The following is a 24,843-nucleotide window of genomic DNA, read 5'->3' as shown; positions in this document are numbered from 1 at the left end:
TCACCTGAACTTAATCTCACACTGAATAGCAACCCCACCCCTACAGAAAACTCTGAGGCTGGGAAGCAGCATTTGAATCTCAGACCCCAAGATCTGGCTGGGCAGATCTGGAGGCCAGGTGGGTGTGGAAAGGAAACTCAGAAGTCAAGTCACTGGCTGGTAAAATGCCCAGAAAAGGGAAAAAAATAAGACCATAGAAGGCTACTTTCTTGGTGAACAGATATCTCCTCCCATACTTCCAGATGAGGAAGAACAAGGCTTACAATCAGGGAAAGACACAGAAGTCAAGGCTTCTGTATCCCAAACATCCAAAATAAATTTTCAATGGTCTCAAGCCATGGAAGAGCTCAAAAAGGATTTTGAAAATCAAGTTAGAGAGGTGAAGGAAAAACTGGGAAGAGAAATGAGATATAATAAAAGCATGAAAAGCAGGTCCACAGCTTACTAAAGGAGACCCAAAAAAATGCTGAAGAAAATAACACCTTGAAAAATAGGCTAACTCAACTGGCAAAAGAGGTTAAAAAATCCAATGAGGTGAAGAATGCTTTCAAAAGCAGAATTATCCAAATGGAAAAGGAAGTTCAAAAGCTCATTGAAGAAAATGCTTCTTTAAAAATTAGAATGGAACAGATGGAAGCTAATGACATTATGAGAAACCAAAAAATCACAAAACAAAACCAAAAGAATAAAAAAATGGAAGATAATGTGAAATATCTCATTGGAAAAACAACTGACCTGAAAAACAGATCCAAGAGAGACAATTTAAAAATTATGGGCCTACCTGAAAGCCATGATCAAAAAAGGAGCCTAGACATCATCTTTCGTGAACTTATCAAGGAAAACTGCCCTGAGATTCTAGAACCAGATGGCAAAATAAGTATTCAAGGAATCCACTGATCACTGCCTGAAAGAGATCCAAAAAGAGAAACTCCTAGGAATATTATGGCCAAATTCCAGAGGTCCCTGGTCAAGGAGAAAATATTGCAAGGAGACAGAAAGAAACAATTCAAGTATTGTGGAAATACAATCAGGATAACACAAGATCTAACAGCTTCTACATTAAGGGATCAAAGGGCATGGAATATGATATTCCAGAAGTCAAAGGAACTAGGACTAAAACTAAGAATCACCTACCCAGCAACTGAGTATAATACTTCAGGGGAAAAAATGGTCATTCAATGAAATAGAGGACTTTCAAGCATTCTTGATGAAAAGACCAGAGCTGAAAAGAAAATCTGACTTTCAAACACAAGAATGAAGAGAACATAAAAAGGTAAAGAGCAAAGAGAAGTCATAAGGGACTTACTAAAGTTGAACTGTTTACATTCCTACATGGAAAGACAATATTTGTAACTCTTGAAACTTTTCAGTATCTGGGTAGTGGGTGGGATTACACACACACACACACACACACACACACACATACACACACACATACACGCATACACAGAGACAAAGAGCACAGAGTGAATTGAATAGGATGGGATCATATCTTAAAAAAATGAAATTAAGGGGTGGGAGAGAAATTGATTGGGAGGGGAAAGGGAGAAATGGAATGGGGCAAATTATCTCTCATAAAAGAGGCAAGAAAAAGACCTTTTAGTGGAGGGAAAAAGAGGGGATGTGAGAGAAAAACATGAAGCTTACCCTCATCACATTCGACTAAAGGAAGGAATAAAATGCACAGTCATTTTGGTATGAAAATCTATCTTACAATACAGGAAAGTGGGGGAGAAGGGAATAAGTAGGGTGGGGGGGATGATGGAAGGGAGGGCAGTGGGAGGAGGGAACAATTTGAAGTCAACACTCCTGAGGAGGTTCAGGATCAAAAGAGAGAATAGAAGCAATGGGGGGCAGGATAGGATGGAGGGAAATATAGTTAGTCTTACACAACACGACTATTATGGAAGTCATTTGCAAAACTACACAGATATGGCCTATATTGAATTGCTTGCCTTCCCAAAGGGAATGGGTGGAGAGGGAGAGATGAAGAGAAGTTGGAACTCAAAGTTTTAGGAACAACTGTCCAGTACTGTTCTTGCTACTAGGAAATAAGAAATACAGGTAATGGGGTATAGAAAGTTATCTAGTCTTACAGGACAAAAGAGAAGATGGCGACAAGGGAAGGGAGGGATGATAGAAGAGAGGGCAGATTGGTGATAGGGGTATTTAGAATGCTTGGTGTTTTAGGTTGGGGTGAGGGCACAAATGGGGAGAAAATTTGGAACCCAAAATTTTGTGAAAATGAATGTTAAAAGTCAAATAAGTAAATTTTAAAAAAATCATTGTGACTTTTACTAAGTCCTTGAATTTCAGTGACGTTCCAAGTCTACCAGAAGAAACTCTCACACACTGTGGTCGTTGCTCTGCACAAAGTTCTCCTGGTTCTGCTCCTTTCCCTCAGCATCAGATTATATAGGTCTTTCCAGGCCTCTCCGAAGTCTTCTTGTTCATCATTTCTTATCAAGCAATAGTATTTCATTACATTCATATATCACAATTTATTCAGCCATTCCCTAATTAATGGGCATCCCATTGATTCCCACTTTTTTGTCACCAAAAAGACTTCTGCTATAAATATTTTTGTACATGCGGGACCTTTTCCCATTTTTATAATCACTTGGGAATACAGTCATAGAAGCTCTATTGCTGGGTCAAAGGGTATGCACATTTCTGTAGCTCTGTGGGCATAGTTCCAAATTGCTCTCCAGAATGGTTGGATCAGCTCACAGCTCCACCAACAACGAATTAATGTTCCAACTCTCCCACATCCTCTCCAACATTTATCATCTTCCTGTCCTGTCATGCTATCTAATCAGTGTAATGCGGTACCTCAGAATTGTTTTGATTTGCATGTCTCTAATCAGTAATGATTTACAGCATATTTTCATATGATTATAGACATCTTTAATTTCTTCCTCTAAGAACTGCCTGTTGATATCCTTTGACCATTTATCAATTGGAGAATGACTTGTATTTTTATACATTTGACTCAGTTCGTTATATATTCTAGAAATAAGGCCTTTATCACAGATACTAGCTGCAAACTTCTTTCCAGGTTTCTGTGTCCCTCTGAATCTTGGTTGCCTTGCATTTGGTTGTGCAAAAACTCTTCAATTTAATGTAATCAAAGTTATCCATCTTGCATTTCATAATGCTTTCTATCTCTTCTTTAGTCAAAAATTCTTCCCTTCTCCGTAAATCTGATAAATACACTATTCCTTGCTCCTCCAAATTTTCCATAGTATCAGTCTTTATACCTAGATCGTGAACCTGTTTGGATTTTATTCTTGTGTATGGTGTCAGGCATTGGTCTTTGCCTAGTTTCTGCCACATTGTTATGCAGTTTTGCTAGCAAATTTTTGTGGAACAGTGAGTTCTTATCTCAGAAGCTGCGGTCCTTGGGTTTATCAAACAGTAGATTGCTGTATTTATTGCTTACTGTGTCTTGAGTACCTAACACATTATACTTCTCTACCCTTCTGTTTCTTGGCCAGTACCAAGTGGTATTGACAATTGTTGCTTTATAATGCAATTTGAGATATGGTAGAGATAGATCACCTTCCCTAGCATTTCTTTTCATTAGTCCCTTTGATATTCTGGATCTTTTGTTCTTCCAGATAAATTTTGGTATTATTTTATCTAGCTTTAGAAAATAATTATCTGATAGTTTAATTGGTATGGCACTAAATAAGTAAATTAATTTGGGTAGAATTCTCATTTTTGTTATATTGACTCAGCCTACCCACGAGCAATTGATGTTTTTCCACTTACTTAGATATGACTTTATTTGTGCAAAAAGATCTTGTAATTGTGTTCATATAGTCCCTGGATTTGTTTTGGCAAGTAAACTCTCAAATATTTTACAGTGCCTACCCTAGCTTTAAATGGGATTTTTCTATCTCCTGCTGTTGGACTTTGTTACTAATATATAGAAATGCAGATTTGTGCAGGTTAATTTTGTAACCTGCAACTTTGCCAAAGTTCTTTATTATTTCACGTAGTTTCTTACTTGAATCTCTGTGATTCTCTAAGTATATCATCATATCATCTGCAGGGAATGATAACTTAGTTTCTTCTGTGTCTATTTTAATTCCTTTGGTTTCTTTATCTTCTCTAACTGCTACAGCTAACATTTCTAGTACCATATTGAATAATAGTGGTGAAAATGGACACACTTGTTTCACCCTTGTTCCTACTGAAAATGCATTTAGCATATCTTGACTGCATAAAATGCTCACTGAAGGTTTTAGATAGATACTGCTTATTATTTTATGGAAAGTTCCCTTTATTCCTATGCTCTCCATTGTTTTTAATAGGAATGGGTGTTGTGTTGTGTCAAAAGCTTTTTCTGCATCTATTGAGATAATCATATGGTTTTTGTTAGTCTTGTTGCTGATATGATCAATAATGTTATTAATTTTCATAATATTGAACCAGCCGTGCATTCCTGGTGTGAATCTTAACTGATCATAATGTATTATTCTTCTGATAAGTTCCTATATTTGTTTTGCTAAAATCTTATTTAAAATTTTTACATCTATATTTATTAGAGAAATTGGTCTATAATTTTCTTTCTCTGTTTTGTCTCTTCCTGGTTTAGGTATCAAAACCATATTTGTATCATAAAAAGAATTTGGGAGGACTCTTTCTTCCCCAGTTTTCCCAAATAGTCTGTATAGTATTGAAATTAACTGTTCTTTAAATGTTTGACAGAATTCTCTTGTAAATCCATCTGGCCCTGGAAATATTTTCCTAGGGAGTTCATTGATGACTTGTTCAATTTCTTTTTCTGAGATAGCGTTGTTTAAGTATCCAACTTCCTCTTCTGTTAATCTGGGCAATTTGTATTTTTTAAAATATTCACCCATCCCATTTAGATGGTTGAATTTATGGGCATAAAGTTAGGCAAAGTAATTTCTAATTATTGTTTTAATTTCCTCCTCATTGGAGGTGAGTTCACCCCTTTCATTTTTGATATTGGTTATTTGGTTTTCTTCTTTTTTTTTTTAATGAAATGGACCAAAGGTTTATCAATTTTATTGCTTTTTTCATAAAACCAACTATTAGTACAATTAATTAGTTCAATAGTTTTCTTATTTTCAATTTATTAATCTCTCTGGTTTTCAACATGTCTAATTTGGTATTCACTTGAAGATTTTCAATTTTTTCTTTTTCTAGCTTTTTCAGCTGCATGCCCAAGTCATTGATCTTCTCTTTCTCTATTTTATTCTTGTAGGCATTCAAAGATATAAAACTTCCCCTGAGAACTGCTTTTGCAGTATCACATAAGATTTGATAGTTTGTCTCATTATTGTCATTCCCTTGAATGAAGTTGTTGATTGTTTGTATGATTTGTTGTTTAACCCACTCCTTCTTTAAGATTGGATTATTTAGTTTCCAATGAATTTTTGGTTTGTCTTTTCATGGTCTTTTATTACATATAATTTTTTTTGCTTTAGGATCTGAGAAGAATGCATTGAGTATCTCTGCCCTTCTGCACTGGATTGTGAGGTTTTTAGGCCCTAGAACTTAGTCAGTTTTGGTATATGTGCCATGTATCACTTAGAAAAAGGATATTCCTTTCTATTCCCATTCAATTTTCCCCAGAGATCTATCATATGGACCTTATCCAGAATTTTATTTACTTCCTTAACTTCTTTCTTGTTTATTTTGATGTTAGATTTATCAAGTTTGAGGGGAGGGTTTAGGTCCCCCACTAGTGTAGTTTTGCAGTCTATTTTTCTCCTTTAACTCCCCCAGCCTCTCCTCTAAGCATGTTGATATTATACCACTTGGAGCATATATGTTTAATAATCATCTTGCTTTATTGCCTATGGTGCCTTTTAGCAGAATATAGTTTCCTTCCTTATCTCTTTTGATTAGATCTATTTCTGCTTCGGTTTGTCTTACATTAGGATTGCTATCCCTGGTTTTCTTACATCAACTGAAGCACAATATATTCTGCTCCAACCTTTTACCTTTACCCCTTGTGTATACCTCCATTTCAAATGAGTTTCTTGCAAACAACATATTGTTGGGTTATGGCTTTTAATTCACTGTGCTATTAGTCTCTTTTATGGGAGAGTTCATTCCTTCACATTCACAGTTATGATTACAATCTGTGTCTTTCCCTCCATCTTCTTTCCCACCATTTGTGCTTTTAGTTTGCCCATCTCCCTTCCCTTCCTCCATAGAATTTTTGCTTTTCACCACCACCTCCCGCAGTCTTCTCTTCCTTCTTTCAGCCTCCCTCCTTTTTACTCCCTTTACCCTTACATCTTCCCTCCCTTTTACCTTACCCTTCCCTTTCTTCCCCCTTCCCCTCCTACTGCCTATAGAGCTAGCTAGATTTATATACTTAATTACATTTATTGTTCCCTTCTTGTACCAAATCAGATGAGAGTACCTGTCAAACAATGCTTGTCTCCCTCTCTTCTTTCCCTCTACTATAATTTTGTACTTCTTTACCATTTTCTGCTTCCTCTTTTTCATATCTCCTGTTACAATCCCTTCACATTCTTAAATAACAATTTTATCATAACATCACTTACTTTATAAGTGTTGTTTCTATCTATGTATATCCCTCATATTTTTTAATAGGTGTACAACTCTCAAGATTAATAAGTATCATCTTCCCTTATAGAGAGGCAAACAGCTTGCCCGAATTGAGTAACAAGTGTTTCTTTTTCCCTGTTTACCTTTTTCAGCCACTCTTGAGACCCGCATTTGAAAATCAAATGTTCTTTAGAGTTCTGGCCTTTTTGTCAGGAAGGTCTGCAAATCCGTAATTTCATTCAAAGTCCATCTCTTTGTCTGAAATGTTATGCTGAAGTTTTCTGAGTAATTGATCATTGGTTGTAGTCTTAGCTCCTTTGCCTTATGGAATATCATATTCTATTTCCTTCAGTCTTTTAATGTAGAAGCTGCAAGGTTCTGTGTGATCCTGACTGTCGCTCCTAGATATTTGAATGCCTTCTTTCTGGCTGCCTGCAGTGTTTTCTCCTTCAGTTGATAGTTCTTGAATTTGGCACCAATATTTCTTGGTATTTTTAGTTTAGTATCTCTTTCAGGAGGTGAAAGGTGGATTCTTTCAATGACTATTTTGCCCTCTGCATCTAGCACTACTGAGAAGTTTTCCATGATGATTCTTAGAATATATAGTACAGACTCTTTTTTTCATCATGGCCTTTTGAAAGGCCAGAATTTCTTAAATTTTCTCTCCTGGATCTATTTTCCAGGTCAGCTGTTTTTTCCTATGAAATATTTTACATTTTCTTCTATCTTTTCATTCTTTAGATTTTATTTGACTGATTTTTGGTATCTCATAGAGTCATTAGCTTCTACTTGTCCAATTCTAATTTTCACCAAATTGTTTTTTTCAGTTAACTTTTGCATCTCCTTTTCCATCTAAATACTTCTTTAAGGAATTATTTTCTCCAGTTAGTTTTTGTACTTCCTCTTCCATTTGTCCAATTTTCCTAGTTAGGTTTTGTACTTCCTTTTCCATTTGTTCAATTTTCCTTGTTAAAGAGGTGTTCTCTTCACGGAATTATTTTTTCATACTTTTAAAATCGTTAGTCAATTTTTCTTCTGTTTCTTTCTTCAGCGCTTCCAGAAGAGCCGTCTTTGCATGTGAGCAGTTCATAGTCCCTTCTGATGTTTCAGATGGGAGTACAGTCTCACTACTGATCTCTTTGGTATTCTTCTTTTGGTCCTTTTCCCCATAGAAAGATTCTATAGTTTTTTTCCCCTTGCTTTGCTTTTTCTTGCTCATGATGGTGAAGGTTTTGTGTTGTTTCCTCTGGTTCTTTCAGTTAGAAGCTGCAGAACTTGGTATTAAACTGACTGGTGTGAAAAAGCTAAGGGCAAATGCCTTTTTATCTTTTTCTTTTGTGTTTCCCCAATCAGCCTTGGGCTAGCTTGTAAAGTGTGTGGGAGGGGTGTTCTGGTCATGGGAGACCTCCTTAGCTGAGTTGAGGAACAGACAAGCACAGGTGTTGGTGATCCTGGCTGCCTTATTGTCTTTCCATTTCCCCTGGAGCACTGAGGCACATCTGGGAACTAGTGCTGAGTTTTCTTCCCCTTCCACCCCCCCCCCCCCCCGCTCTCCTCTCCTCATGCTGAGGCACACTTGGGTCCTAGTGTGAGTTTCCACCACCCTGGGGTTCCTCTCCTTCCAATTCATCTCTGCCACAGTTAGAGGAAGCCTGCTTAGCTATTTTTCCCAGCCTCTGATGCTACGAGACTGTTTGCTTCTTCTGTTGATTCCACTGATCCAGGATTTCTCTAGGGAAATATTTTATGGTTCTTTCGAGGTCAACAAGGGGAGGGGGAGAGAGCAATTACCAATCACTCTGCATTTTGGCTCCGAAAAGTTCAAGCAGGTGACTTACTAATCTGCATTTAATCTGCGTACTGATAGTCTCAGAATTTGCTGCAACTGAAACCTGGGGTTCAGTGTTTGTCAGTCACTCGACTCTGCTGGTCTCCCACCGTGGGCTGCTACTCTGCCATTCTGCTGTTCTACCACTGCCTGAGGCTGACTCTGGGGTTTCCTTCTTGGCCAGCTGGACCCGCTGCACTGTGTGCTGTGGGCTCACCCCCTCAGAACAGATCCTTCCTGTCCACCTTCCAGTCTGTCCTGGGCTTTGAATCTTTCACAGTCTGTCTCCTATTGGATTTTGCACCTCCAAAATTTGGTCAGATTGTCTAAGAACTTAGGTGAGTTGTTGCTCTCACTTCAATATCTTGACTCCACACCACAGAGTTAAATTTAAGAAAGATTTTTATAGATTCTCTCCAGATTCCAAGGACATCTATCATTTATTTTTCCTTTGTTGTTTCTATGAAGAACTGACTATCCTTTCCCTTTCCTGAAAGGAAGAATATATTGAAGGAAAGAATTCTAAGAAGAAGGCCTTGGAGAAGGACTTAAGTGGAGCTGGAACAGACATCAGTAATTGGAATTCCAGTAGCTTCCACCAGTGAAACATACACCTAAATACAATTCACATTTTTCCCCATTTCCAAATAACATTTATTTATCTATTCATTCATCTATTTATTCATTCATTTATTTATTTAGCTATCTATTTATGTACTTATTTATTTATTTTTAGTATTCCACATTCACTTCCCAAAAAGTTTGAGTTATAAATTTACTCCCCCTCACGCCCCTCTGTGGTTCCCTAGACAGAATGCAATATGATGTAGGCTCTACATATACTTTCATATTGAACATATTTTCACATTAGTCATGTTGTAAAGAAGAATTAGAACCAATATGAGAAATCATAAGGAAGAAGAAAGAACAGAGAGAGACGTGAGAGAGAGACAGCAAGACAGACAAAAACAGAGACAGAGATAGACAGGTATAGAGAGAGACAGAGAGAGAGAGCAAATGGTATATGATGATCTACATTCAGACTCAGTAGTTTGTTTTTGTTTTTGTTTTTTTTTTTTCTGGGTGTGGAAAGGATTTGGGTGTAGAAGTTGTCTTAAATACTTGCATTACTAATAAGATCTAAATCTATCAAAGTTAGTCATCACACAATATTGCTGTTACTATGTACAATGTTCTCCTGGTTCTGTTCACTTAACTCAGCATAAATTCATATGCAACTTTTTATTTTTTTCTGAAATCTTTCTGCTCATCATTTCTCATATCACAATAGTATTCCTTTACATTCATATGCCACAACTTGTTAAGCCATTCCCCAATTGATGGGCTTCCCCTGAATTTCCAATTCTTGGCCACCACAAAATGAACTGCAATAAACATTTTTGGATATGTGGGCCATTTTCACATTGTTATGATCTCTTGGGCAAATGGCTCTAGGAGTGGTACACCTGGTTCAAAGTGTATGAACATTTTTATATCCCTTTGGGCATAGCTCCAAATTGCTCTCCAGAATGGTTGGACAAGTCCCCAACTCCACCAACCATATATTAGTGTTACAATTTTCACACATCTTCTCCAGAATTTGTCATTCTCCTGTTTTGTCAAGTTAGTCAATCTGATAGATGTGGTGTGGTACCTCATAAGTCTGTGGATTTGCATTTCTCTAAATAACAGTAATTTGGAGCAATTTTTAATATGACTGTCAATAGCTTTAATTTCTTCCTCTGAAAACTTCCTGTACATATTTTTTTTACAATTTCATATGGCTTCTTTGTAAATTTTCCCAAATACTTTATATAGTATTTGAGTGAATTATTCTTCAAATGTCTAATAAAATTCACTGGTAAGTCCATTTGGTCTTGAATATTTTTTCCCTGGGAGAGAAGTGATGGTTTGTTCAATTTATTTTTCTGGGACAGACTTATTGAAGCACTTACTTGCTCTTCTGTTACTCTAGGTAATTTATATTTTCTTAACTAGTTTCACTAACATTGTCAAATTTATTGGTATGCCTTAGGGCAAAATGGTTCCTAGTTACTGTTTTAATTTCTTCTTCTTTAGTGGTAAATTCATTCTTTCTATTAATGATACTTTCAATTTGATTTTCTTTTTTTTAATCATAATTTGATTTTAAAATTTTGAACAAATTTTTTCGATTTTGTTGGTTTTTTTCATAAAACCAGTTTTAGTGTTATTTATTAATTCAGTAATTTTCTTTTTCCTTTTTTACCAGTACATTTTTTATTATTATTATTAATTTATTTTTGCCTTTCAACTTTCACTTCCACAAGATTTCAATTCCCAAATTTCTCCCTCCCTCTCCACTCCTCCAAACGCAAGATGGCATGCTTTCTGATTACACCTTCCCCCAATCTGCCCTCCCTATTCTCATCCCCTCCACTTGTCTTATCCACTCGCCTTTTATTTGTCCAGTAGAGAAAGATAGACTTCTATACCCACTGACAGTATATTTTATTTTCCAGTGGCATGTAAAAACAATTTTTAACATTTGTTTTGAAAATGTCGATTCCCAGGAGGTGGAGCCAAGATGCTGGAATGAGACCAATTACTCACCTAAGGTCTTAGACAAACTCCTTCAGATACCTCTTAAAAGAGAATCTGACCAAATTTTGGAGGTCCAATAGGACACAGATGGTGACAGATTCACAGACCAGGACGCACTGGAAGGTCGATGGGAAAGATCTTTTCCATGGGGGTCAAGGAGCACAGAGTACACAGTACACAGCACAGTGCATCCCTACCATGGCGGGGCCAAACAGGAAAGTCCTCGGGTGGCCTGAGAAGCAGTAGTATGGCAGAATAGCAGCACAGGGTGGGAGTTCAGAAGAGGTGAGCAAGTGAGAGCTGCAGATGGAGCCCTAGATTTCAGCAGCAGCTGCTCCTGAGACTATCAACCAGCATATTAAATGTCTGTAAGTCACCTACTTGAACTTCTGGGAACCAAAGTGTTGACTGATCAGTAAATGCTCTCTCCACCTCCCCTTGTGGACATTGAAAGAACCATAAAATATTTTCCCACAAAAATCTTGGAACAGTGGGATCAACAGAAGGAGCAAATTGTCTCATGGCATGTGAGGCTAGGAAAATCGCTAAGGAGTATTCCTCTTACTGTGGCATAGGATCAGAGTTGTCCCAGACAGCACCACCTAAGTGAACAGGAGGAGATTCAGAGCTCCAGGGGGGTAGAGCCTTGCAAACACCAACACCAGGAGCCCAGGAGTGCTTCAGTGCTCCAGGGAAAAGGGGAAGAAAATAGGGTAGCCAGGATCACCAAACTCTAAGCTATCTTTGCTCTAGCTCAACTGAGGAGATCTCCAATGACCAGAGCACCCCTCCCCCACACTTAACAAACTAGCTCCAGGGCTAATTTGGGGAAACAGAAAACAAAAAAGAAGTCATCTGACCTTTGATTTCTCACATCAGCCAGCTTAGCACTAAGCTCTTTAGCTTGCAGCTGAAAGAACCAGAGGCTACAATACACAAAGTGTCATCATCATGAGTAAGAGGAAGAAAAGCAAGAAGGAAAAGATTATAGAATCTTTTTATGGGGACAAGGACCAAAAAATGAATACCAAAGAGGTCAGTATTGAGACTGTACTCTTACTCGAAACTTCAGAAAGGACTATGAACTTCTTGCATACACAAAGAGCACTCTTGGAAGAGGTGAAGAAGGAAATAAAAGAAAAACTGGACAATGAATTTAAAAGTATGAAAAAAGAATTCACTGAAGAGAAAAGCTCTCTAAAAGAGAAAATTGAACAAATGGAAAAGGACACAAACTAATCAGAGAAAATAACTCCTTAAAAGGAATAATTAGACAGATGGAAAAGAAGACACAAAAGTTAGCTGAAGAAAACAATTTGATGAAAATTAGAATTGGGCAAATAGAAGCTAATGACTGTATGAGACATCAAGAGTCAGTGAAACAAAATCTAAAGAATGAAAAGATAGAAGAAAAAATAGAATATCTAACTGGAAAAATAACTGACCTGGAAAATAGACTCAGGAAAGAATATTTAAGAACTATTGGCCTACCAGAAAACCATGATGACAAAAAAGAGTCTGGACAATATCTTCCAAGAAATCATCAAGGAAAACTGCTCAGAAGTTCTAAATACAGAGGGCAAAATAGTTATCGAAAGAATCGACCATTCACCTCCTGAAAGGGATCCCAAACTAAAAACCCCAAGAAATATTATTGCCAAATTCAAGAATAATCAAGTGAAGGAGGAAATACCACAGGCAGGCAGAAAGAAATCATTCAAATATCTAGGAGTTACAGTCAGTATCACACAGGTCCTTGCAGCTTCTACATTAAAAGACTGAAGGAACTTGAATATGATATTCCGTAAGGCAAAGGAACTGGGACTAAAACCAAGGATCAATTCCCAGCAAAGTTCAGCATAATATTTAAGGCAAGCAGATGAATACTCAATGAAATAAGGGACCTTCCTGATGAAATGGCCAGGACTCAATAGAAAATTTCATCTTCAAATACAGGTCTCAAAGAGGCATGAAAAGGTAAACAGGGGAAAAGACAAACTTGCTACTCAATTTGGGCAAACTGTCTACCTTGCTATAAGGGAAGATGATATTTCTTCATCCTGAGAACTGGATATCTATTATGAAATATAAAAGGGATATGTGTGTGTGTGTATATATATATATATATATATATATACATACATATATATACATACATACATACATAGAGAGAATGTGTATAAAATAAATCATGTCGTGATAAAATTTTTTTTTAAGCATGTGAAGGGATTGTAGCAGGAAATGTGAAAAGGAGGAAGCAGAAAATGGTAAATTGCATCACAGGACGAAGCACAAAATTGTGTTACAGTAGAGGGAAAGAGGGGAGCGAGATGAGCATTGTTTGAGAGGTACACTTATCTGATTTATTTCAAGGAGGGAACAACAAACTTAATTAGGTATATAAATCTAACTGACTCTATAGGCAGTAGGAGGGGAAGGGGGTAAGAAAGGGAAGGGAAGGTTAAAGGGAGGGAAGAAATAGCAAGGTTAAAGGGAGGGGGGTTGAAAGAAGGAAGGAAATGCTGTGGGAGGTGGTGGTCAAAAATTAAAACAGTGTTGTGGAGGGGAAAGCAGAAGGAAGAATGAAAAGTACAAATGGTGGGAAAGAGGATGGAGGGAAAGACACAGATCATAACCATAACTGTGAATGTGAATGGGATGAATTCTCCCATAAAATGGAGCAGAATAGAAAAATGGATTAAAAGCCATGATCCAACAACAAATCATACAAACAATCAACAACTTCATTAAAGAGGATGACAATAATGAGACACCTTACCAAATCTTATGATATACTGCAAAAGAAGTTTTTAGGGGAAGCTCTGTATCTTTGAATGCCCACATGAAAAAAAAGAGAAATAGCAGAACAATATATTGAGCATGAAACTGAAAAAACTCAAAAAAGAATAAATTGAAAATCCCCAATACCAAATTAGAGATTAGTAAAAATTGAAATCAAGAAAAGTATTGAACTAATAGATAAAACTAAGAGTTGGCTATATGAAAAAAACCATAAAATTGACAAACATTTGGTCAGTTTGATTTTAAAAAAGAAAGAAGAAAACCAAATTAGCAATATCAAAAATGAAAGGGGTGAACTCACCTCCAATGTGGAGAAAATTAAAAGAATAATTAGAAATTACTTTTCCCAGCTTTATGCCCATAAATTCCACAATCTAAATGAGATGGATGATTATTTTAAAAAATATAAATTTCACAGATTAAAAGAAGAGGAATTTGAATACTTAAACAATTTCACCTTAGAAAAAGAAATTGAACAGGCCATCAATGAACTCCCTATGAATGAATTTCGAGGGCCAGATGGATTTACAAGCGAATTCTATCAAACATTTAAAGAACAGTTAATCCCAATACTATATAGAGCATTTGGGGAAATTGGGGGAGAAGTGGACCTCCCAAATTCTTTTTATGACACAAATATGGTTTTGATTCCTAAACCAGGAAAAGACAAACAGAGAAAGAAAATTGTTGATCAATTTCTTTAATTAATATAGACACAACAATTTTAGATAAGATTTTAGCAAAAAGAATAAAGCAATTTATCATGAGCATAATACATTATGATCAGGTAGGATTTCTACCAGGAATGCATGGCTTGTCTATTAGCAGTATTGATCATATCAACAAAAGACCTAACAGAACCACATGATTATCTCAACAGATGCAGAAAAAGCTTTTGACGAAATACAACACGCATTCCTATTGAAAACACTGGAGAGCATAGGAATAAATGCAACTTTCCATAAAATAATAAGCAGTATTTCCCTAAAACCTTCAGCAAGTATTGCATGCAATGGAGATAAGCTAGATGCATTTCCAACAATATCAAGAGTTAAACAAGAATGTCCATTATCACCACTATAATTCAATATGGCACTAGAAAGATTTGGTGTAGCAATTAGAGAAGATAAAGAAAGTGAAAGAATTAGAATAGGCAAAGAAGAAAGGAAGCTATCACTCTTTGCACATGATATGATGATATACAAATAGAATCCAAGAAATTCAAGTAAAAAACTCTTGGTCCTCAAAATCCCTTGGCCTTTATACAAAATGAGGTGGTACAATGAGATGATTGGTCATATCCCTCCTCAGACTAATGATTAATGAATAAATGAAAATATGCATATTTCATTGCATGGTAGTCATAGATTTAATTCCATTTTTAAAAAGTGAGGTGTGACCATCATGTGAAGTCTTTTAAAAAATAATTATGCTGGTATTACTTAAACATCATTTATTACTAAACAACCTTTGGTGCAAGATTTCTACGCCTCAAATAGTCAGGAATATAGGTTAAAATTGAGTAGTGCAAATTGATGCACATCATTAGTGAGACATCATTTGTGACAGTTCTAGAACAAGAGTTCTAGAATTTCAGGGCAGTTTTCCTTGGTAATTTCATGAAAAATGTTGTCTAGGCTCTCTTTTGATCACGATTTTCAGGTAGTCCCATAATTTTTAAATTCTCTCCTGGATCTAGTTTCCAGGTCAGTTGTTTTTCCAATGAGATAGTTCACATTATCTTTCATTTTTTCATTCTTTTGTATTTGTTTTGTAATTTCTTGGTTTCTCTAAAGTCATTAGCTTCCATCTGTTCCATTCTAATTTTTAAAGAATTATTTTCTTCAGTGAGCTTTAAACTTCTTTTTCCATTTGGTTAATTCTGCTTTTTAAAGCATTCTTCTCCTTTGAAGGTATATATTGTTCCTCCTTATCTGAAAGGATGAAAGAAATTACCTGTTCACCAAGAAAGTAACCATCTATAGTCTTATTTTTTCCCCTTTTTTGGGCATTCTCCCAGCAGTTATTTGATTTTTTGAATCCTTTGTCAGGAGGAGGTTATGCTCTGGGGACCTGTAAGTTCTCAGTTCCTCCAAGGTGGCACAATCAAGGGCCTGCACACTGGTCTCAGAGCTACCAAAGCTTTTCCACCCAGAATCTGCTAGTAGTAGAATTCCCTGTCCACAACTCCCTCAGCCCCACCACACCCCAGGATCTTGCTCGGGGCTGAGATTCAGATCAGCTGTTCAATTCCCCCAGGGGTTTTGGGGGGGCAGGGCCACCAGTCAGGGATGAGGTTCAGATCAACTGCTCAATTCCCCAGGGACCTTATGCTGAAAGCTTCAATAATGGACAGCTGATGTTGCCTTCATCACTGCTACCAGGACTAGGGGAGGACCTTGCTCCCTTGTCACCGAGGTAAAAAAGCACTGACCTTTTAAGCTGTCTTTGTCATTTATGGGTGGAGGGATCTGAGAACCTCTGCTGCTGCTGAGGAACAGCCTCCACCTCTGAGGCTTGTTCCAGTCCTGTTCCTCCTGGTGCCACACAGCCAAGGTTGGGCTACACTCCACTCTGTGCCCCATGGGATAGACTTTTCTTGTTGGCCCTCCAGGCTACCTTGGGTTGGAAATCTCTTTCACTCTGTCGTTTGGTAGCTTCTGCTGCTCTGGAAGCTGTTGAAAGTCATTTTTAAAGGTATTTTATGGGCTGTGGGGTAAGAGGTTAAGTATGTGCGTCTTTCTATCCCTTCAGCTTGGCTCAGCCCCTCCCCCATGCTCTTCTACCACAGACTATTGCTATCACTTTTGCAATGCATCAGATACATTAACCTCTCCAATTCATCAAATTATAACTTTTTTAAAAGTTTCCCAATTTTATCTACAAGTTTAGAATTCCCAAAGAAGAAAGAAGCAACTTATTCCAAGAAGCAGATAATAATAGTTCTTTATAGAAGTTTCTGAAAGGTAAATAGATTCTCATCAATGACTTAGAAATTTATTGACCTGAGTAAAGCGATAACATCAAGAAAAAAAGCTCAAAGAGGGCCTTTTTATCTTTTGGAGGAAGGCCATTCAGCTTCTGGGAAGCCCTGAGATTGAGTTCTCTGTAAGGAAACAAAAGGTAAAAGCCTAAAGACAGTTTCTCATTAGCAAAATGGAACATTTGTCAAGGCCTCACATACATGAAGGTCTCACAAAATCAAATTATTCATTCTCTCATTTCACATTCCTGTAATATTAGAATTGGAAAGCCCATTTTACCCACCACATCGCAGATCAGTACTTTCAAGCTGGCACAAGTCATATCTGTTCCTCCTCTACCACCTGAAAGACAGAAGGATGAGGAAGGGACAACCGTCTCCATACAATATACTGTCAGCTTAACTGATGAGGGAGACAAAGTGAAGCTCTATATGCATCACTGTGGCCATGATCAGCCTTCACATTTTCCCCCAAGAAATATTGCAATAACAATTTTCCATTAAAATCAGATTTACGCAGATTGCAAACAGTACAGAATGGGATAGCATGGGGGGGAAGGGGTATGGTCTCAACTGCAGGTCCAAAGGACCCATCATAGAGGGGAAAAGAGATGGACTGGAAGATGACCTGTCTGTTCCCTGTCTGAAACCTAAATACTCTTAGCTAATCACAATATCTCTTCTAGAGGAATGACTAAGGAGGGAGGTCAGGGGGTTAGAGAGCAGTGAGGCAACTCATGCCATACCCACAGACCAAGGAATATCTCCTTGTGTGAAGCTTTATTTATGCCTCAGGGAGAAGTTGAGGGACCACAGAAAAGGGAACAGGCCCAGCAGAAAAAATAAGAGGCATGAAGAAAAGAGCATTAAGACAAGTTGAGCCTGGGTAACAGTGAGTTAGAGGAGAAGAATTCAGGAAGGTCGTAAAAAGGATAGTGGGCAAGGGGCACAGAGAGGAACAAAAGGAATCTGAAAATAGGCCTAGAGAAGAGGTGAAACCCATTGAGGCCCCCTCCTATTATCTTCAATTTTGGCTCCTTCACTGAAGAAATAACATCCTGAAAGTAGCAACCAGCATGATAGAGGTCTAGATACCAGGCCATCTCAGTATCAACTGAAGACAATGAACATATTTAGACTGGTAGTTTTTCCACTATTAAATTCAAACTCCTCCATTTGGAATTAAAAAAAAATTAACACACTTTCCCCAAACTATCTTGTTAAATTATAATACATCAATTACTCTACCACAAACATCCTTATTGCTATTTGTCACACATGGCACCCCATCTCCTATCTTCTTGACTGTGTTCACTGGAAGGCACACCTATATAATTTTGCATGATTCCTGCCTTTGAGGATCCTAAACTTTCTTCACAGATTAACTCAACAACAACCCTATAGCAAGAGGCTTTTGCCCTCTTGATCCATTCTCCCTAGTTGGCAGAGTTATTTCTCTAAATGTCTTATATTTATTTTGTATCTAGATACACAAGTTTTTTTCTTTCTCCTCCAGTAAAATATGCATTCCTTGAGACTAGAATGTCTGGTTTGTTTTTGTCTTTGTATTACCAGCTCTTTAAACAGTATCTGGACTATAATAGGGCCTTAATAAAAGCTTGAAAATTGATTGGATTGATTGATTGAGAAGAAGAGTCTTAAAGGATACCTGATTAAACTTTTCAAGTAATAGAAAATGCCCTGCAGTATAATAACCTGAATTAAAAAGTAAAAATAATTATTCATGTAGCACATACTTTTTGCCAAGAATTGTGCTAAAAGCTATCTGAATACTTTCTCAGTTGATTCTTCAAACAAATCTGGGAGGTGGGTGTCATTATTATCCTCACTCAGCAACAAGAAAGTGAAAGAAATAGAGGTTAAATGATTTTCCTAGAGTCACACATTTATTAAGTCTCAGAGGATCAATTTGAAATCAAGTTCTCCACACTTCAGTCCAAAAGTGTACTGCTTAGTTCTTTCATAAATAATTAATTTCTTTTTAAAATGTTTTTAATTTTCTGCCAATGATATGTGAAATTAATTTTTAACTTTTCTTAAATGTTGAGCTACAAATTACTCCCTCTCCCCTTCTTTTTCCCTGCCCAAGACAGTAATCGTCTGGCATAGGTTAAATATATGCACTCATGTAAAAAGATATTTCCACGTTATTCATGTTGTCAAAGAAGAAACAGAAGAAAAGAAAAAAATAAAGCAGAAAATAGTATGCTTCTATTTGCATTCAGATTCCATCAGTTCTTTCTCCAGATGTGGATAGAGTTTTTCATCATGAGTCTTTTGGAACTGCTTTGGATCATTGAATTAATCGTTCTACAATATTGATGTTACTGTTTATAATTTTCACTTGGTTCTGTTCACTTCAATTTCTTTTTTTTTTCCTTTTTTTTAAATTTTTTTATGTTTTTTTATTTTTTAATGTTTAACAATCACTGCCATACAATTGAGATTTTATCCCCCCCACCCCCCATTACCCCCTCCCTCCCCACGATTGCATACAATTCTGTATAGATTCTAAATATACTTTTCTATTGAGTATATTTTCACTATAGTCATGCTATGTAGTCAGACTAGAATAAATGAAAGAAATCATAAAACAAATCAAAACATGATACACAAACACATACACATACACAAACATGATCTTCTACATTTTGTGAATGGCTTCCATATTTCTTTCTCTGAGTGTGGAAGGCATTTTGCCTTGAGAATCACCATTGGGATTTTTTTTTTTTATAAGAAGTTCTTGCGTTATTACAAAATTCCAAGTCTACCAGAAAAAACTCTCGCACACTGTAGTCGTTGCTGTGCACAAAGTTCTCCTGGTTCTGCTCCTTTCACTCAGCATCAGGTCATATAAGTCCTTCCAGGCCTCTCTGAAGTCTTCTTGTTCATCATTTCTTATGGCACAATAGTACTCCATTACATTCATATACCATAATTTATTCAGCCATTCCCCAATTGATGGACATCCCCTTGACTTCAAGTGTTTGGCAACTACATAGAGTGCTGCTATAAATATTTTTGTACATGTGGGACCCTTTCCCATTTTTATGATCTCTTGGGGATATAGTCCTAGTAGCGATATTGCTGGGTCAAAGGGTATGCACATTTTTGTAGCCCTTTAGGCATAGTTCCAAATTGCTCGCCAGAATGGTTGGATGCGCTCACAGCTCCACCAACAATGAATTAGTGTTCCAACTCTCCCACATCCTCTCCAGCATTTATCATTTTCTTGTTCTGTCATGTTTGCCAATCTTATAGGTGTGATGTGGTACCTCAGAGTTGTTTTGATTTGCATCTCTCTAATCAATAGTGATTTAGAGCATTTTTTCATATGATTATAGATAGCTTTAATTTCTTCCTCTGAAAATTTCCTGTTCATATCCTTTGACCATTTATCAATTGGGGAATGACTTGTATGATTATACATTTGAGTCAGTTCTCTATATATTCTAGAAATGAGGCCTTTATCCCCGAGCTTAGCTGTAAAAATTCTTTCCCAATTTACTACATCCCTCCGGATTTTGGTTGCATTGGGTTTGGTTGTGCAAAAACTTCTCAGTTTAATGTAATCAAAGTTATCCATTTTGCATTTCATAATGCTTTCTATCTCTCCTTTATTAAAGAATTCTTCCCTTCTCCATAGATCTGATAAATACACTATTCCTTGCTTCTCCAGTTTATTCATGGTATCAATCTTTATACCTAAATCATGTACCCATTTGGACTTTATTCTTGTGTACGGTGTCAGGTATGGGTCTATGCCTAATTTCCACCACACTGTTATCCAGTTTTCCCAGCAATTTTTGTCAAACAATGAGTTCTTATCCCAGAAGCTGGGGTCCTTGGGTTTATCAAACAGAAGGTTGCTATATTCCTTGCCTGCTGCATCTTGAGTCCCAAGTATATTCCACTTGTCTATCTCTCTGTTTCTTAGCCAATACCAAGTGGTTTTGATAATTGCTGCTTTATAGTACAGTTTGAGGTCTGGTAGCGCTAGGCCACCTTCCCAAGCATTTCTTTTCATTAGCCCCTTTGATATTCTGGACCTTTTGTTTTTCCAAATGAATTTTGATATTATTTTATCCAGCTCTGGAAAGTAATTGTCTGATAGTTTAATTGGTATGGCACTAAATAAGTATATTAATTTAGGTAGAATTGTCATTTTTATTATATTAGCACGGCCTACCCATGAGCAACTGATGTTTTTCCATTCATTTAGATCTGACTTTATTTGTGCAAAAAGTGTCTTGTAATTGTGTTCATATAATCCCTGGGTTTGTTCTGGCAGGTAGACTCCTATGTATTTTATACTGTCTACCCTAGCTTTAAATGGCATTTCTCTTTCTATCTCTTGCTGTTGGACTTTGTTGCTAATATATAGGAACGCAGAAGATTTGTGTGGGTTTATTTTGTACCCTGCAACTTTGCCAAAGTTGTTTATTAATTCAAGTAATTTTTTACTTGAATCTCTGGGATTCTCTAGGTAAATCATCATATCATCTGCAAAGAGTGATAACTTAGTTTCTTCTTTGGCTATTCTTATTCCTTAATATCTTTATCTTGTCTAATTGCTACAGCTAACATTTCTAGTACCATATTGAATAATAGTGGTGATAATGGACAACCTTGTTTCACCCCTGACCTTATTGGGAATGCATCTAGCTTATCCCCATTGCATATAATGTTTGCTGAAGGTTTTAGATAGATACTGCTTATTATTTTATGGAAAGTTCCCTTTATTCCTACGTTCTCCAGTGTTTTTAGTAGGAATGGGTGTTGTATTTTGTCAAAAGCTTTTTCTGCATCTGTTGAGATAATCACGTGGTTTTTGTTAGCTTTGTTGTTGATGTGATCGATAATGCTAATAGTTTTCCTAATATTGAACCAGCCCTGTAGTCCTGGTATGAATCCTACCTGATCATAATGTATTAATCTCGTGATAAGATGCTGTATTCGTTTTGCTAAAATCTTATTTAAAATTTTTGCATCTATATTCATTAGGGAAATTGGTCTATAATTTTCTTTCTCTGTTTTGTCTCTTCCTGGTTTGGGTATCAAAACCATATTTGTATCATAGAAAGAATTTGGGAGGACTCCTTCTTCCCCAATTTTCAAAAATAGTGTATGTAGTATTGGAATTAACTGTTCTTTAAATGTTTGATAGAATTCACTTGTGAATCCATCTGGCCCTGGAGATTTTTTCCTAGGGAGTTCATTGATGGCTTGTTCAATTTCTTTTTCTAAGATGGGGTTGTTTAAGTATTCAACTTCCTCTTCTGTTAATTTGGGCAATTTGTATTTTTTAAAATATTCATCCATCTCGTTTAGATTATCGAATTTGTGGGCATAAAGTTGGGCAAAGTAGTTTCTAATTATTGTTTTGATTTCCTCCTCATTGGAGGTGAGTTCACCCCTTTCATTTTTAATATTAGTAATTTAATTTTCTTCTTTCTTTTTTTTAAACAGATTGACCAAAGGTTTATCAATTTTATTAGTTTTTTCATAAAACCAACTATTGGTTTTATTTATTAATTCAATAGTTTTCTTAATTTCAATTTTATTAATCTCTCCTTTGGTTTTCAGTATTTCTAATTTGGTATTTACTTGGGGATTTTCAATTTGTTCTTTTTCTAGCTTTTTCAACTGCAAGCCTAAGTCATTGATCTCCTCTTTCTCTATTTTATTTATGTAAGCATTCAAAGATATAAAACTTCCCCTAATAACTGCTTTTGCAGTATCCCATAAGTTTTGGTATGTTGTCTCACTATTGTCATTCTCTTGAATGAAATTGTTGATTGTTTCTATGATTTCTTCTTTAACCCAACCCTTCTTTAGAATTAGATTATTTAGTTTCCAATTGATTTTTGGTTTCTCTTTCCATGGCCTTTTATTACATGTAATTTTTAATGCATTATGATCTGAAAAGGATGCATTGATTATCTCTACCTTTCTGCACTGGATTGTGAGATTTTTATGTCCTAGTACATGGTCAATTTTTGTAAATGTTCCATGTGCCACTGAGAAAAAGGTATATTCCTTTCTATTCCCATTTAATTTTCTCCAAAGATCTATCATATCTACCTTATCCAGAGTTTTATTTACCTCCTTAACCTCTTTCTTGTTTATTTTCAGGTTGGATTTATCGAGTTCAGAGAGGGGGAGGTTGAGGTCCCCCATTAGTATAGTTTTGCTATCAATTTCTTCCTTCAACTCCCCCAACTTCTTCTTTAAGAATCTGGATGCTATACCACTTGGAGCATACATGTTTAGTAATGATATTGCTTCATTGTCTATGGTGCCTTTTAGCAGGATATAGTTTCCATCCTTATCCCTTTTGATTAGATCTATTTCTGCTTTCGCTTTGTCTGAGATTAGGATTGCTACTCCTGCCTTTCTTACATGAGCTGAAGCACAATATATTCTGCTCCATCCTTTGACCTTTATCCTATGTGTATCCCCCCATTTCAAATGTGTTTCTTGTAAGCAACATATTGTTGGATTATGGCTTTTAATCCATTCTGCTATCCATCTCCATTTTATGGGAGAGTTCATTCCATTCACATTCACAGTAATGATTACAATCTGTGTATTTCCCTCCAACCTCTTTCCCACCATTTGTGCTTTTAGCTCTCCCGTCTCCCTTCCCCTCCTCAATAGTATTCACTTTTCTCCCCCTCCCCCTGCAGCCTTCCCCTCCTTCTTTTAGCCCCCCTCCCTTTTACTCCCCTTTACTCTTATTGCTTCTTTCCTCCCTTTTAGCCACCCTCCCCTTTCTTCCCCCTTCCCCTCCTACTGCCTATAGAGCTAGTTAGGATTATCTACTTAAGATTATTGTTCCCTCCTTTGAACAAATCAGATGAGAGTACCTCTCAAACAATGCTCATCTCCCTCCCCTCCTTCCCTCTACTATAGTTCTGTACTTCTTCCTGTGATATAATTTGCCATTTTCTGCTTCCCCCTATTCACACCTCCTATTACAATCCCTTCTCATACTTAAATCATATTTTTGACATGACATCATTTACTTTATGCCCGTTCCCTCTACATATATCCCTTTTATCATAATAGCTGCACAGTTCTCAAGATTAACAGGTTTCATCTTCCCTTATAGGGAGGTAAACAGTTTGCCCTAATTGAGTAGCAAGTTTTTGTTTTTGTTTTTTCCCCTCTGTTTACCTTTTTATGATTCTCTGGAGACCTGGATTTGAAGATCAAATTGTCTATTGAGTTCTGGTGTTTTGGTCAGGAAGCTCTGGAAATCCCTTATTTCGTTGAATGACTTTCTCCTTGCCTGAAACGTTATGCTGAACTTTGCTGGGTAGTTGATCCTTGGTTGAAGTCCCAACTCCTTTGCCTTACGGAATATTGGGTTCCAATTCTTTTGATCTTTTAATGTAGAAGCTGCAAGGTCCTGTGTGATCCTGACTGTGTGTCCTTGATATTTGAATTGTTTCTTTCTGGCTGCTTGTAGTATTTTCTCCTTCACTTGATAGCTCTGGAATTTGGCAACTATATTTCTTGGGGTTTTGAGTTTGGGATCCCTTTCGGGAGGGGAATGGTGGATTCTTTCGATGACTATTTTGCCCTCTGAGTCTAGTACTTCTGGGCAGTTTTCCTTGATGATTTCCTGGAAGATATTGTCCAGACTCTTTTCTTCATCATGGGTTTCTGGCAAGCCAATAATTCTTAAATTTTCTCTCCTGGATCTATTTTCCAGGTCAGTTGTTTTTCCAATTAAATATTTTACATTTTCTTCTATCTTTTCATTCTTTAGATTTTGTTTTACTGATTCTTGTTGCCTCATTGAGTCATTAGTTTCTACTTGCCCAATTCTAATCTTCATCGTATTGTTTTCTTCAGTTAGCTTTTGCATCTCCTTTTCCATCTGACCAATTTTTCCCTTTAAGGAGCTATTTTCTCCATTTAATTTTTGTACTTCTTTTTCCATTGGACCAATTTTCCCAGTTAGGTTTTGGGTTTCCTTTTCCATCTGGTCAATTTTCCCAATTAGGTTTTGGGTTTCCTTTTCCATTTGATTAACTCTTCCTTTTAGGGAATTATTCTC

At 36.7% G+C, this 24,843-nt stretch overlaps 1 pseudogene; it reads right to left on the bottom strand.

The window, feature by feature from the left end:
* LOC140518028 (synaptogyrin-1-like) overlaps positions 1-16,356 on the bottom strand; it is a 49,548-nt pseudogene extending 33,192 nt beyond the window's left edge.
* Positions 16,357-24,843: the final 8,487 nt, after the last annotated feature.

Source organism: Notamacropus eugenii, chromosome 1 (assembly GCF_028372415.1).
Source record: "Notamacropus eugenii isolate mMacEug1 chromosome 1, mMacEug1.pri_v2, whole genome shotgun sequence".
Lineage (NCBI taxonomy): Eukaryota > Metazoa > Chordata > Mammalia > Diprotodontia > Macropodidae > Notamacropus > Notamacropus eugenii.
This window is presented reverse-complemented; position numbering and strand designations above follow the sequence as displayed.